A 17280-nucleotide genomic window follows, 5' to 3' on the forward strand; every position below is an offset into this window, starting at 1 on the left:
TTAGTTGCCTGTCCAGCTTCGAGGCTGCCTGCAGTCCTTGGCTGGGGAGTTGGTACTCCATTTTTTAGAGAAAGTAACACAGCATCTTCAAATTTTAATTTCTCTCTCTGACCTCTGTTTCCATTGTCACATGTTCTCTGACTCTGGCAATTTCTGCCTCCCTTGTCTAAGGATCCTCGAGATTACACAGGACCACCAGGAAAATCTAGGGTAATCTTCCTATTTCAAGATCCTTAATCACATGTGAACAGTCCCCTTCACCATGTATGGTAGCATATTCACAGGCTCTAGTGATGGCAAACCTTTTGAGCTCGGCGTGTCAGCATTTTGAAAAACCCTAACTTAACTCTGGTGCTGTGTCACATATAGAAATTTTTTGATATTTGCAACCATAGTAAAACAAAGATTTATATTTTTGATATTTATTTTATATATTTAAATGCCATTTAACAAAGAAAAATCAACCAAATAAATGAGTTCATGTGTCACCTCTGACACACGTGTCATAGGTTCGCCATCACTGCTCTAGGAATTGGGACATGGGCATCTTTGAGGCTATTGTTTTGCCTACCTCAATAGTTACTATTACCCCATTTCGTGGATGAGGAAACAGACTCAGCATTTAAGTGATTTTCCATGTAGGTAGTGATGCAGCACGAATTAGAGCTCAAGGCCATCTGAGTTCAAAGATCCCATCATTTCTATGATACCATGGTCCCTTCTCTAGTCATGACAGAAGTCTTTGATTTTTATATACAAGCATTACATGAATATGTCATGTAGTTTATTAGTATGTATGTAGTTTATTAATATGTATGTTGGTTTCCTGTGGCCACTGTAACAAATTACCAAAAACATGATGACTTAAAACAACAGTAATGTATTCTCTCGCAGTTCTGGAGGTAAGAAGTTCAAAATCAGTATCCCTGGGATAAAATCAAAGTGTCAGCTGGGCTGTACTCCCATTGGGGACTCTAGGGGAGAATCTGTTTCTTGCTTCTTCCTGCTTCTGGTGGCTGTTGGTAGTCCTTGATTTGCAGCCACATCACTCCAGTTTCTGCCTCTGTCTCACCTGCTGTCTGTCTCTGTGTCAAAACTCCCTCTGCTGCTCTCTTATAAGGACACCTGTGATGACATTTAGGGCCCATGTGGATAATCCAGGATGATCTCATCTCAAGATCCTTAATTTAGTCTTATATACAAAACAATCTTTTTTAAAATAAGATAGTACAGGTTCTAGACATTAGAAATGTCTTAGGGTTCCCCAGAGAAACAGAACCCATAGGACATATCTATCTATCTATCTATCTATCTATCTATCTATCTATCTATCTATCTATCATCTATCATCGTAAGTAATTGACTCATAGGAGAGCTGGCAAGTCTGAAATCTTTAGGTCAGGTGGGCAGGCTGGGAATTCAGACAGGCATTGATGCTATTGTATTGGACCAGAATCTCTTCTCTGGGAAACCTCAATTTTTACTCTTAAGGCCTTTAACTGATTGGATGAGGCTCCCCCACCGCTGTCAAGGATGATCACCTTTAAAGTCAATAATCAAGATGTTAACCACATCTACAAAGTACTTTCACAGTAATAGTTAATGTGGGATAAATAACTGAGTACTAAACTCTACCCAAGATGATACATGAGACTAACCACCATAGGACACATATCTTTGAAGGCTCAGTACACCATGCTTTAAAGTTAAAATTTAGGTAACAGAGAAGAATAAAGAGTAAAAAGTGAAAGCCCCTTCTTTATTTCTTGTTCTCCATCTAACTCCCCCAGAAGAAACCACTGTTAACTGTTTGGTGTTTATAATTTCAGATTTTCAGAGAAAGAATGTCATTTATATATTTACATAATATACTTATATGTGCATATATCTCTTATGTATTATAGATTGGACTTGCTTTTCAAATATTATGTCTCAGAGAAATGTCTACATCTGTGCATATAGGTCTACTTCAGTTTTTAAAACTTCTGTATGGATGTCTAAGGTATGAATGTACTGTAACACATTTAACTATTTTTCTTAGTGATGGACCTTGATTTTAGATTTCTTTTTACTATGAACGACACTATTACAGTGTACCATCCTTGCTCATATGTCTAAGTGTAATTACATTTCTAAGAGATAGCCTTAGCTGTGGAATTGCTAAATAAAATGGAATTTACATTTTAACATTTGATAACACTCCTGTTATTCTCCATAAAGGATATATTAGTTTACACTCACACAAACAGAAAGAGTACTCATTTTTACATCGTCTTAACACTGGGAATTGTACAGTTTTAACATCTTACAGCCCGATGGAGAGAAAGTAATATATTATTGCTGTTTTAGTTCACTTTTTCTTGATTAGTAATGTGACTAAACATCTTTTCAAGCATTTATTGGCCATTTTAATTTTGTTTTCTATAAATTATCTATGCCTATTTTTTGCTCATTAGCTGTTGCCATGCCTTTTACTCATTGATTTTTAGGAGCACATCATTTATTAGACATAGAGTTTATTTGTCTATTTTGTGAATTACAGTTATTTTACCTATATCTTTCACTTGCTTATGAACTTTGTTTTTTTTTTTTTATGGATGGTTTTGAATATGTCAGTGTTTTTTTCAATGGCTTCTTGGTTTTGTGCTTTGCTTAGGAAAGTCTTACCAATTTTCTATTAGGTAATGAGTAGAAAACGTAATGATTTTATATTTTTTTTTGTAGAGGGTTTATATTTGACTGCCATAGTGCTAGCAAACCCAGATGATTGTACCATGGCCTGAGAGCTGGCTACAGTTGTCATGATTGTCTATGGACTGTGTGTTCGCCCAGCGCTTGATTAGAACCAACCTCTCTAAGAATCTTTGTTATAAAATAACTTTCCATGCTTATTAACTCAGATGTTGTCTTAATTACTTTTTTTTTCTGAAAGCACCCGAAACTAGTTTACTCAGTTCCTTATTTCATACCCTATAATTCACAGCCATAGCTTTTTGTCTTCTTCCCGTAGAATCAGTGACAAAGAAAGAAAAAATAAATCAGAGGATAAACTCACAGTCAAACCTCCAGAATTACACTGGTAATGGGGCTATTTCTTAGTTTCCCTCTGTGTCATTTGTATTTTGGCTTTTTATTCCCTGTCATTTCATTGATGGAGAGTTAGTTCCCTATCACTTCATTTTTTATAGTACGTTTCCAATTGAAGATTGTGTCTGAAATTGTATCTTTTTAAAATAACAACATCTGCCATTTCACACTGCAGAAATCGGTCTTGATCAATGCATCACCATCAAACTACATGGCTTCAAATGACATTCCAAAATCCCAGCAATCACTAAATATGAATGATTATCCTGTGACTTCGTGTAATGGAGCTCCCTGTTGGGCTGCGATTGAGTGCTTTCTTGTTTCTTTGATGTTTCGCTCATTTCAAAGTAATTCGCCAGGGACGTTTTTATACACAACACTGAAGTAACTAAAACTCCCCCTTATAGATGTTTATTTCCATGTATTCCTTTATTTCTGCTTGTAATCCCAAAGTTTGGCGCATATAGATTTTGGAACAATTTCAAACTCTCTTAAAAGTATGTTGTCCACTGAACCTTTTAGGCCATGGCTAATTTTTATTTTTAAAAGTACATTTTTGTTGATTTTAGAGAGAGGGGAAGAGAGATAGAAACTGATAAGAGAGAATCATAATCGGCTGCCTCCTGCATGCCCCTAATAGGAATTGAGCCCACAATCTGGGCATACTCTTTGATTTGGAATCAAACCAGTGACCTTTTGGTTCATGGTTGATGCTCAACCACTGAGCCACACCCCGGGGTGCCATGGATAGTTTTTAAAAAATGATTTTTTATTTTTCAATTACAGTTGACATAGGGATGGTTAGTTTTAAGGAGTCACATTTCGAAAGTTATGTGTTTAAAAAGTAACTTTTTGGGGGTTTATGTTGTCCCATTTATTTATTTATTTATTTATTTATTTATTTATTTATTTATGCTTTTTGTTACCCTTGCTCCAGGGAGATATACAAAAAAAAAAAAAAGCTAAAACCAGCGTCAAAGAGTTTACTGCTAATATTTTTTGGTAGGAATTTATAGTTTAGGTCTTACATTTAGGTTGTAAAAATCTAAAAACAAAACAGAGACTCATAGGTACAGAGAACAAACTGATGGTTGGAGAGGAGAAGGAAGTTAGGGTAGGTGAAGGGGAACAAAAGGTACAAACTTCCAGTTATAAAATAAACTAGAGGCCCAATGCATGAAATTCGTGCAAGGGGCTCGGCCCTCGCAGCCCTGGCTTTGTCCGGAAGGTTGTCTGGAAGGACGTACAGAAGGTTGTTTGGCTGTCTGGTCTAATTAGCATATTATGCTTTTATTATTATAGATAAGTAATGGGGATGTAATTAATACACAGCACAGGGGGTGTAGTGCACAGCAGAGGGAATATGAAGTGAGCTCCTTTATCAGAACAACACTGTGTGGAATTCCACGATAGTGGAGAAGGCACTCTGTAAGTCCAAGGATGGGAGTTTTGGCAGAAGCATTTGTGCAAGGAAAGCAAATCCACATCCAGAATCAGTGTCTATTTTAGCCCAAGCAAAGGGCTGCCGGCTCCATGATGGAAGGGGTCCGATGTAATCATCCTGTCTGCCACTAGATGGCTGACCGTCCTGGGGATGGTGCCCTCCTGGGGACTTATTGGTCTCTGCTGCAGGCAGATTAGGTGCTTAGCAGTGGCTGTAGCCAGATAGGCCGTGGTAAGTGGGGTCCATATCACTGAGCCTGTGTGTAACCTCCATTTCTGCCACCAGAGCCATCTTGTTCATGAGCCCACTGGACAATGACAGGGGTGTCTGGGGAAGAGGCTGACTGATATTCACAGAGCAAGTCATCCTATGTGCTTGAAGCACGTCCTACATACTGGCTTCTCCTTTACGTTCTTCACTAAATAAGTCCTTGACAAATAATCCATATCGGTGCATTAAGAGCTTTAAGAACATGCATCTTTCCAATAGATTTTTTCTTCTTTTGTATAATGTGACCAGACTGGATTTACAGCAGTGTGATTTAGTGGAAGTTAACAATGAGGGTCAAACTCATGTCTAGACATGAACTGTGTGGTATTTTATGGTGTATTGATTTGATTGCACAGAACTAGGAACACTCAGCATTCATTCCGGAAGCCTGTGCCTTCAAGATGACAGGGAAGTGGCCAAGCTTCAGTCTCTAGGCCAGTTGAGGTCATGACTTCAGCACTTGGATAGTGGTTGAAAGCACTGAGCTAAACCAGTGACTGCCCTGGGATCCTCGTCTCTTCTCAACTGCTCTCTACCTTAACAATGACCATTCCTTTTATTCATTAATCTGTGTATTCAGTTTGTACTTTCCTGGGCTGGGACCTTGTCTTAATCATTGCTACATTTCAAATGTTTCATAATGCTTGATACATAGTAGTTCATTTTATGACTTTTCCAGCAAATATCAACCGAGCCCCCTAATATTATTACATCTTGAATGAACACTCCCTTTATCTTTTCCTCATTTGTTTTTCTGGCTGTAACTCTTTTTCATTTTCCTTATTTAGCAAAAAAGAAAAACAAGTTTCATTGAAAGGCAACTTATTCAATTCAATTCTACAAGCACTTACTGAGTGCTTTGCGCTAGGCATAAAATTGGGTAAGAGACTTTCCCTCAATTCACTGTTTGGTAGAAAATAAAGACAGATAGAAATATAATCAAATATCATCAAAAGTAATATGGCAAATGCCATGATAGGAGTATGCTTTTGGAACTAGGAGAATGTCTTATAGCTACTATGGAATGCAGTATCAAGGGTCAGCAATCCCACTTCTGGCTATATACCCAAAGGAAATGAAATTGGGGTCTTCACTCCTATTTTCATTGCAGCATTATTCACAAGAGCCAAGATATGGAAACAACCTAAGTGTTTGTCTACAGTGGAGATAAAAAAGATGATATAAATAAGTAAATACAAATAAATAAGAAGTAAAAGGCAGGAAATCCTGCTATTTGCAACCACATGGATTGATCTTAAGGCATTATGCTAAATGAGATAAGTCAGACAGAAAGACAAACTGTATGACATCACTTATATGTGGAACCTAAAAAGCTAAAATCATAGAAACAGAGAGCAGAATGGTGATGGCTAGGGGCTGGGGATGAAGGAAATGGGAAACGTTGACCAAAGGGTGCAGACTTCTTGTTATAAAATGAATAAGTTCTGGGGATCTAATGTACAGTGTGTTGACTATAGTGGATAGTACTATATTACATACTTGACAGTTGCTAAGAGAGTAGAACTTAAATGTTTTTACTGCACACACAAAAATGGCAATGGGGTGATGAAGGTGTTAACTAAATTTACTGTGGTTTGCATTTCACAATACACTGAGTGGCCAGATTATTATGACTACCTGACATTTGTTGGCAAATTAGCTATAATTTCACACTGAAGATGCTAGAGGGCCAGACCATTATAAATGTCTGAATAGCACAACATACCTAAGTATCGTTGCTGATCAAGTTCATCCTATCATGTTGATGGCATATCCCAATGGAGATGGCTTCTTCCAATAAGACAATGCGCCATGCCATGGTGCTCGTATTGTGCAGGAGTGGTTTCAAGAACAGGAGGGAGACTTTACCTTGCTTCAGTGGCCCCCACAATCACCAGATCTCAATCCAATTGAGCATTTGTGGGGCGAAGTTAAAAGAGCCATCAGGCATCTGGTTCCACAACCATCAAATCTCACAGAACTGGATGGTGCTATTCATCAGGCATGGTGTCAGATTCCTCGCATCACCTTTCAACATCTCGTGGAGTCAATGCCAAGAAGAATTGCCACAGTATTGAAGGCAAAAGGTGGCCCAATGAAGTACTGAAGGGGTGGCCATAATAATCTGGCCGGTCAAAATAATCTGGCCATTCAGTGTATATATGTGTATCAAACCTCCAGATACACTTTTGGCACTTGTCAGAGTCTGCTTCTGGGCACATCTAAACCAAGAAAAGCCTAAGATAGGATTTGAACCCATGCTCTTAGCCGTTCCTCTACTGACACGAGGAGGCAAGCTGGCAGAGAGCGCGAGCTAGTGCACAGGGGCCTGGGAAAGGCTGGTGGGTTTGAAGAAGTGGTACAGGATGGCTAGAACAGAATGACATGAGGAGTGGGATGTCGGAGGGGGGAGATGAGGCTTGAAAATGCAGCCTGGGATGAAGTCACAAAGTACTTGTAGGTCAAGTGAAGGTATTTGAGCTTTATCACAAAGGCAACGGGAAGTCATTGCACTGTTCTACTCAGGTATGATATGATCAAATATCCATTTCAAAATTTCTTTTGGTACAAGGAAAAGAATGAATTTGAGCAAAGGGCAATGGAGGAACTGGAGATAGGAAGACTGATTCTGAGGCGACAGCTATTAGGAGAGTGACAGTGTGGATAGAAGTGTAAGAACTGGCCTGACAGGTGCTTAGGACGTAGGGTTAATGCAACATGGTGATGGGTGGGGTTGGATGCATGCACAGAGAGTGAGAGATGTAGGATGGATGGCAGCGAGGATTGTCTGTGTAGCTTTAGAAAGAGGACAATTTCAATTGGAGCTGAAATTGAGTTGCAAGTGTCTGAAGGCTACCCAGGTGGAGATAATCTAGAAACATATAAAGACAGAGCTCTAAGATTTAGGAATGTTGATTGATATTTAAAGACCATAAACCCCTGAGTATGGATGGGATACCTTAAAAATTGGAAAAAGGCTATGGAAACTATATGAAATATTTTCTTGTACATTATCCCATTTGATCTTCAGAATAACCATCTGAAGGAAAGAGGAAAGTTATTTTCACCATCATCTGGTAAGGGGGAAAATTAGGACATGGAGCGAGGTTAGGTGGCTTCTCCCTTAGAAGAAAGAGGCAGAGCTGAGGCAAGGAGTAGGTCTACTGCATTTAAATCCAGTGCTCCTACTGTTGCAACACTCTGTCTCTTTCAAAATACATTTGCATGCCTATATTGAGTGATATAGGTCCTTTCCAGAAAAGTATTTTAGAGGAGGTATCATATATTTCCCATGTTATATCTGTCTCCATTATATTGTAGAAGCCTGTAAATGTCTAATTATCTATACATATAAAAAGGTAATATGCTAATTGTCCATTATGGTGTCCAAGTAATGACCAATTTGCATATTGATAGACCAACAGGAAGCTGCATGTGCAGCAGGGGGCGGGTGGCCGGAGCCAAGCTCCTGGGGGTCTGAGGAGAGTGCCTGACAGGAGCCCAGACTGCAAAGAAGGAAGAGGAAGTGACCACGGGGAGCTCTTCCAATCCCCCTGCACAGACACCCTACCCCAGCCCCCCCACTCCCAGGGTGACGGGGAGGCTGACCAGAAGAGGAGAAGACCCAGCCTCAGGGGTAGCTGCAGCCCACACCTCTGACTCCTGATCTCTTCCTCCACCATCCCTGCCAGGGGCACCCACAACAATAGCATGCTGGCGACCCCTGAGGCACCCGCGCTCCATGGCCCACGGCTGCTGGGCCCCCTCCGCTGGGGCCAGGCATGCCTCTCCTCCCTACAACTCCAGACACAGGTGGAGGGAGGCCTGAGTGGCCCCCAGGGCAGACCCCCCTCCCCCCACAGCGGCAGTGCCATCTCTGCAGCAGGAGCATGCTGAACCTTGCTGGGGGCTCGGCTAAACCCGCCCTCCTAGCCTGCCTGGCTCCGCCCTGGTCTGGCCCCCACCCTGCTCCAGGATATTGGAGCCCCGCCCTGAGCAGGTACAGCTGTGAAACAGCAGCGTACAATTTATAGAATGGCGCCAAGCGGGGAGGTTTGACAGTTACTCCCCCTTTGGCCTCGCTGCCCACCTAGGGCCCCCCCTAATGCTCTGCCCCCTGCCAGTATCTCCAGGTACAACCACTGCTATAGGGCTGCTGGCCAGAGCCCGCCCCTCCGAGGCCTGCGGAAGCCTTTGCAAAGCTTCCATAGCTACAGCCTCAGGAAACAACCATGCCCTCCTCCCCTAATCAGCACCTGCTACCTGCAAGGGTACCCATGAGCTTAAAAATTACAATCCCTTCCCATTTAGACATCCCTTACTTGATGAAACATTTCTAGGTTTATTAGCTCAGAACCTCCTCATGACAACCCAGTGAGGTAGGTGGAGAAGAGATTACAATTCCCATAGGATATGTGTATGTATTTAGAAATGAAGCTCAGAGAGAGAGGAAAAGTGTGAAGCCCAGTGGTTCCCAAGGTGCAGCACACGCCCCACGGGGGGTGGGTGGGGGTGGGGGTGGGGGGGACTTGATTTTAAGTGGGGGCAATTCGAGAATGAGTTAACAGTGAATTTTTTTTTCTTTTCTTATGGTTCTAGGGGGCCTCATCTACAGTATACCCTACATAATAAAAGGCTAATATGCAAATGACCGAATGGTGGAATGACCAGTCACTATGATGCGTGTTGACCACCAGGGGGCTGACACTCAATGCAGGAGCTGCCCCCTGGTGGTCAGTGTGCTCCCACAGGGGGAGTGCCGCTCAGCCAGAAGCTGGGCTCATGGATGGCGAGCACAGTGGCAGTGGTGGGAGCCTCTCTCACTTCTGTGGCAATGCTAAGGATGTCCAACTGATGGCTTAGGCCCACTAAGCCATCAGTTGGACATCCCCCAGGGATCCTGGACTGCGAGAGGGCACAAGCCAGGCTGAGGAACCGCCCCCCCCCCCACAAGTGCACGAATTTCATGCACCAGACCTCTAGTCTACACTAATAAAAGATTGCCGGGGGTGGGGTCTGCGGGGGACCGCCCCCCAGCTGGCGACCGGCTGTCGCCTGGCACATTTCTACCAAAATCCCCGCCCCGCGGTGGGGCATGGGAAATGTGGCGTACGGAAGACCCACTCCTGGGCGCCACTAAAAAAAAAAAAAAAAAAAAAAAAAAAAAAAGAAACATGCAAATTGACCACCCCTCCACTACACCCACCAGCCAATCAGAGTGAGCATGTAAATTAATCCAACAAAGATGGTGGTTAATTTGCATATGCAGGTGCAGAGCGAAGACTGAAGACAGCGTAGAAGGAAGCCAAGCACTGCAGAAGGGAGTGAAGCGGTGTAGACGGGAGGGAGTGAGGCAGCGGAGAAGGGAGTGAAGCCTACCTCAGCAGGCTTCACTCCCTTCTCTGTTTTGTTCCGGCCGCAGGAAGCCTTATTCTTGCAGGAATAGGCCCGAGGAAGCCCTATTCTTGCAGGAATCTTCCTGCAATGGGCCTCTAGTGATATATAATGTTCTTTTCTATAATTTTTACTTGTTTGCTGATAATTGGACAGAAATTTAACATAGTGATTGGACACAGGCAGAGATGATACCCAATCCCATTTTTCAAGGTTGTGCTGGCTTTGCAGGTGAATTCTTGGAGGCTCAGTTGATGCCTGCTCATTTTTCTTGATCCATTTATTCCTGCATCGCTTGTTACCACGCTGTCTCCATTTTCATTATTTTTGATTATGTGCTAAACACCCAGGCTAACTCTATAGAATGAAGTTTTAGGCAGTAATCATTCACATTTATCCGTGGACTTCCTAAATGCTTACAGCCAATCTTCCTGAGGTTTTCCTCTTCCCCCTTTTATGCTCTGGGGAACACTCCCCAAACAGGACCATAAGTTATGTCACGAAAGTTCCCTGAAGCAGAGCCACCTTGGGATGCAGAGAACACAAACATTTTTGGCCAAGATGTTAAAAAACCTACTTCCCTCTCTTATATGTTAGGGAGATGACACTGAGCTTTAGAACATGTTGCAGAAGAGCTTGTATATGTGACAAATTGTGACCTAGTTTATTACATGATTTGTGGCATATTTCATCTATTTTTGGGGAAATGCTGGCAATGGCAATGTCACCCACACGTGAGCCAGCCCGTGTAACCTCCCTGGGGCAGTCACAGCCAGAGCTGGGCTGAACAGACTGGGGAGCGGCTCTCGCTCACAGACAGCAGAAGGGGGCTGTGGCGCTCTGCTGTGGTTGGCAATTCACTCTCCCACCTCTCTAAGCATATGGTACGTAGTGGTGGGAAGACACCATCCCAGATTATGGCGGAACACCCTCTGTGTTGTGCTTTCTCAGCTTTCTGCTGTTTTAACTAATTTCCAGTCAATTATACTGATGCCTGGGGGTGTTAATGAGTTTGTTTTAGGCAGAAAAACATCTCCATCCTGATTCTTTTCTTTGATCACCAGAATGTGCTTATTTTATTTTAATTTTGATAGAAATCAGGTTATGAGTCATTTGTGAGAAGGGACAGTTTCTGGGACTTCTGTCCCTTACTTTCCCCCCGACTTTTATCCCTTTCAAATGGTGAGAACAGAGCCACTACATGATAATGACTCACGTAGGGAGCAGATGTGTCCTGCCTGATGAAAAACTCGGATAAGCTATTTCCTCCAGAGGCGCGTGTGGTTTGTGTGTGTTATGTGTGTGCGTGTGTGTGCATGTGTGTATGGACTGTTTAAGTACTGTGACCCTTTCCCCACCATATCAGACCTCCTGGGTATCTAGATTATTTTTGTGAGGGCAGGAAGTATTCTACCTATAGCCATCCTTTCCTTTTGGGGAGAATAAAAATGTTTCCAGTGTGATGATATGTAGCTATATATTTGGTCATTTTCTTTTTACTTTTTCCAGTTAGCTGAAAGTTGGAGACAGAAACTAAGGGATGAACATTTTCCTTTTCTGAGTTGACAGCTCATGTTTATGTCCTTAGTCTCAAATTAAAATAAGTCTCCTTGACTGGTGTGGCTCAGTGGGTTGGAGTGTCATCCAGTCCACCAAAAGGTTGCATTTTCAATTCCCAGACAGGGCACACACCTAGATTTCAGGTTCGATTCCCAGTCAGGGGTGAGGACTTAAAAAAAAGTCTCCAGAATCCCTTGCATAAGTATGTCAATACACTTGGATAAGGTGCGTGGTTAATCAGAGCCTTTTTTTTTTTGATGCTTTCTTAGGAAGAAGCAGGAACTCGGACCCAGTCTCTGACACCTTTGAGTGTAGCCTTGGTGCTGATGACTCTGGTTCAAGTGTACTCATTCCCCTTCTCCTCCTCGGCCACGTCTCTCCCTGAACCTCCTGTTTCCTTTATGGGTGGCTCTCCGGTGCCCTGAATGCAGATACTTGTTCATTCAGCCTCATAAGTCCCTATTTTTAAAAAAGCTTTCTGGAATTTATGCCCTGGCTAGGTGAGATTCAATACAGGGCCGGAATCCCTTCTCTCCCTACTTTGAGTGGATTGGAATCATCTTCTTCATCAAAGAGCTTTTTCTTTCAGAGAAAGTAGGAAGCACGTAATGTAATATCTCAAGTCAATCTCTTGATTCCCCAGCCACATTCCTTTAGTGACAGGGAGGCCTTTAAGCCCCCATGGAACTGACCTTAGTTATGAGATTTTATTTGGCAGGGCTATATGGCTGGGGCCAGTCCTAGGAAAAGTTGTAGGAGAGATGAAGCTCATCTTAAGGATCTTTTATTGCCCACACTGCATCCATCTTTCTACCTTTGCCTCCAAACTCTTAGTGCCTAGTCCTAAAAATAATAAATCTCTGTCTTGTATTATTAATCATCATAAAACAAATTGCTGTCATTTCGTAAGTGTTTATTATGTGCTAAACATCTTGCTAAGCACTTTATATATCACCTCATGTAATCTTATGAATTAGATGCTATTACTATTGCCATTTGCAGGTGAAGAAATTGATGTATGAGGAAGTTAAGTATATTTTCCCAAATTTCACAGCTACTGAGTGCCAGAAGTAGGCTTCAAACTCATGTCTGAATGATTCCAAAACCTGTGTGCATGGACTACCCTCTCCTTCTTGAGCATTATTCCATTTTATAAGTTTAAGACTCCTATTGTCGCCCATCAGCTCTTACCTTTTATGCTCTTTTGCAGCCCTGCTCCTAGGTGTCTGGGGTGATGTATGGTTCTAGGGTATATTAGTGTGCTGAGGAATTGATGGCTGAGAAAAAGCATTGTCCAGGGCTATCTGCAGTTTCATTGCCGGGCATACAGATCTGCACTAGAAGGAACAAACAGATCCCTAGTGGTGGCTTTTCATGTACTTTTATTGTTTGGGAAGATCTTCAGATCATACAACAGAGAATTGTGCTTAATTTGGCTATTTTTTTATTAATAACTCACTTGAGTACGTTTATTGAACTCCTCCTATGGGCCAGGAATTGTATCAAACCAGGTAATGAGAATATAACAACAAAGTAAAACAGAGATGAATAAAATAAATCCATGTGTTCAAGAATCTTGTAGGAATACCAGAGAAATAAACCATGACTATAATGTGGGATGATAAGTGTTTTTATGGAGAGATGTATGGGGTGTTAGTGAAGCATAGAAGATAGGCACCTACCCTGGGCCTGTGGGACTCAGGAATGACCCCCTAGTGCAGATGAAGTTCACGCTGAATCTTAAAGAATGAGTATGAGTTGGCCAGGTGGGCCGAAAGGTCAGAGGAAGGAGTCTCAGGCAGAGGAAACAGTAAGCACAGAAGCCAAGAGGTGTGAAAGAATTTGGAACGTTGGGATGGCCACTGGTTAGAGGGCTGAAACATGAGAGGGGTGGGGATGACAGTGTGAAAGAGACTTAAGGGCCAGGTCACTTCATGACCCAAGTCATTTGAAGATGCCAAATGTTACTAGTTCTTGGGGGTAAGTCTTGTTAAGTAAAGGAAGAACATTAGGCTGGTCTACAGTCTGTTGTTGAATGAAAGCCTCCTCGTTTTAGCAGACCTCGATCCCTGCAATTTCCAGGCTTGGGCTGGGTTTGGCTGGCTTTTTCTTTTTAATCTTTATTGTTGAACGTATTCCATATGTCCCCTCTTTTTTTCTCCCATTGACCTCTTCTAACCCGCCCCCCCCCCCCACCCCATCCCCCAGGCATGGCTTACTTCTTTATACAAAATAGAAGTGAAATTGGGGGGAACCATGTAAAGATGACTTGTAGTTTTCCCAGTGGCTGCTTTTGTGGGATCACAGACGACATTGATATCAGAGGTAAAGTAAACTGCTGGCTTTACCTGGTCTTCCAAAGGGCCCTTTGTTCCAGTTCTCCATGGGGTTTTTGAACTGGGTTTTAGTGGTAAATGCTGGCAGTTTATGTGGCTCCTCAACTATGAAATACTTCATTCTTACAAGGAGACAGTTGCTGTTCACTCTTGGATGATTTGGACATGAGGCCTCTCAAGCACACCAAGTGGAACCTTCTAAAAAGTCTTGGGTGTTTGCCAGACTAACTTGAGGGTTGTTAGTATTCAAAGGGTTATGTATTCAGCCAGCTAGTGTGACATTTTCAAAGAAACAGAGAGTTGGAAAGCCTCTCTGTTGTATTAGCACAAAACCAGTTTGTTGCAAGTGGCCTCAACTGGCTGAGCTAGACCTGGCTGCTGGGATTTCCGCCGACAGCTGTATTTACAGCGTGCTCTTTTCTAAATTTCCCAGCTGATGATGACTTTTAGAGAGGGATGTAAGTGTCGCATTGGCACCGAATTCTGTTTCTGGCACCACTGTTGGAAAGGGAGGGATATGTTTTTCCCACAGTATGAGTCTCCAGTCTGGACTCAGTGCTTTCTTCTCAGCATGGCTAGATGTTAGCGACAGCAGCTGAATGTTGTTGGTTAGAGACAGCCACTGTTAATTGTTCCAAAATGATACTTCTGTCACGCGCAAGGATGGCACGGGGTCGGCCTGTTGTGTTTGCTCACCACAGGAAGGAGCTAAGTGTCAGGGTTTGCAGCTGCCTCCCAAGCTGCTGGATATTTAATGCAGCACACAAAAAGGCTGAGCTTTGATGACTCTCTGACTGGTGGAGGCTGGCGAGTTTGGACAGACCTAGGTGGAGGGAAGTATACGGGTGTCTAGATGTTGTGGTCACCATGGTGGTGTAGACAGTAGCTGAGGTTGCAGATGGTAGACGAGTGATGTTTCCTGTTGGTATCTCTGTGACAAGATCTCTCACTGCCTGTTCAGGAAGGAATCATTTTCTTAAGTTTTATAATGTGTAAAAAAACCTAAGGGATAGTGAGAACCTGCCTCTTTATCTCTTCATATGCTCCTTAAATGAATTTACTCCAAAATAAGTGGCAAATGGGGCAATTGAATGTGTGCAAGTCCAATTAGGTATTGACCAACCCCAAAGGATAAGTAAGGCCCTTAAGAAAAATATAGAGACATTCTTTAGTATTTGATAAATAGCAATAGTTGGTTAAATTAGATTTTCTAATTCCCAATCTCTCTCCCCCCCTATATTATTACTCCTGTCCTTTCTTTTAAACTAGTTTCTGTTTCCTATTAACTCTGTCCTCTCATTGTGATATCAGATGCTGCTAAGGGAACCTATTGTCTCTTGCTGAAACCAAATATTCCTGCATCTCTCATTGAGTGCAAATCAGAAAATTTTTTCCTTCTACATTTTATGAGATAACTGGGGGATTCCTAGAAAAACTGTGAAGTTAATTCCGAGCATTGGTTCTTTCTGCTCCTTTGCCCTCTCAGTAACATGAGTTTTCTTAACCCCACACATGGGGCATTTTTTATCCTCCCACCAAAATCTGTGTTGGCAGGAGAATTTGGTATGAGTTTGTCTGACTTGCCTGGAGTGGACATCTTTGTTTGCTTCCCAAGCACCCTTCCTCTAGTCTTTCATACACACTCATTTTCCTGTAGGGAATGATTTGACCCCCACCTCCATCATTATAGGGGTGGGCCCAGTAGAGGACAAGAGAATTGGCATTTTTGAGGACAGATATGAATACTGTTGTTGTTTTTTCCTTTTGTGAGTATAGCAGAAAGAATATTATGAACATGTAGTTGCTGGGGGTTATCTTACTGTTGTATAAAGATTAAGAATAAGAAGAAAACAGAGCAAAGAGAAAAAGAGAATGAGAGAGATAGAGACAGATGTTGATTTTCATGAAGAGAAGTTGTACTTAAAGAAATTCCCGGGACTACAAATTATGCTAATAGGTAGTGAGGCTGTGTACAGGACCATAAAGCCTTCTCAATGGCCTGAAATCATACTCTGCTGGTAACAAGTCTTATGACAACTTGCAGGCGCTTGGAGATGAACTTTGTTTTAGAAGAAGTTGGCTAAATGACAGTTCTGGAATTAAGTGATCAAATTGATTTGAGAGAACAACTTCTCTCCCTACCTAAATGAAACATTTACACATAAAAATCACTCCTGGAATCCACAGACTGACATTTCCTTCCAGTTCCTTGGCATTGCACTGGAGAATGGTACTTTAGTGGAGATGAACCCAGGACACACTATAGCAACACTTCGTTAGAAACAAAATCTATACTTCTAAGTAATCTGGCTACTTAGCAGACAACTTAGTCTGGTTTTCATGGAGTTGAATAAGGACAGAATGTAGAATTTTGAACAGTCTTACCTTTCAGAGGCCAAGTCACACTTGAGAGGTCGAGAAGGATTAAAATCCACATGGGCATCATGTGGATTTAGTGTTAAAGGGGACGTAGTGGTCGGCTGACCTGACATTCTAATTTGACAGTCAAGAAGTCAAGAGACTAATTTAGAAGTCTAAGGTCACGTAATCACCACATCTTGAATGAAATCTTTTGACTTTCATTCCAGTGCTCCTTCTTTTCCACCCATAGAGTCTTTCAGTGTTATCTAAAAGCCCCCAAAGCCATGGAAATGATTACCACAATGCAAAACCTAAAGGCTGGATATTTTCTCAACTCTCCACCATTTTAGTATCTGTGTAACCTTGGGGAAGTTGAGGCTTAACATCTCTGAGCCTCAACATTCTTATGTGTAGGATGGGATAATAGTGCTCCTCCAATAAGGTTGTTATTAACAAGAAATTATTTAACACTTGCAAAGCACTTAAGACGTCGCTATTAGTCCCAGTTCTTCCTCCTTAATAATGAGCACTTAATGGCGTATACATTCAAACTACCTGAAGGGGATGTTGCATTATTGGAATTCAAGAAGGCACTAGTTAACTTCTTTTTGGTGTCATCATTTTGAGATTTCTACATTCTTATCACAGCTGGGAATTTTTAATTTAAAATACAGAGGAAAATAAAAATAACTCATCTAAAAGTTCACTTGCATATTTTTCACACCTTGATCACTGAAAGGATCAATTAAAGATGCTCAAGGAACATTAAAGATGTCTCCATAGTCACAAAGATCTCTCTGTTGTCTTCAGAATTATTGTTTTCTTTTA

Source organism: Myotis yumanensis, unplaced genomic scaffold, assembly GCF_028538775.1.
Source record: "Myotis yumanensis isolate MYYU_CA2020_CCGP unplaced genomic scaffold, mMyoYum1.0.hap1 SCAF_2, whole genome shotgun sequence".
NCBI lineage: Eukaryota > Metazoa > Chordata > Mammalia > Chiroptera > Vespertilionidae > Myotis > Myotis yumanensis.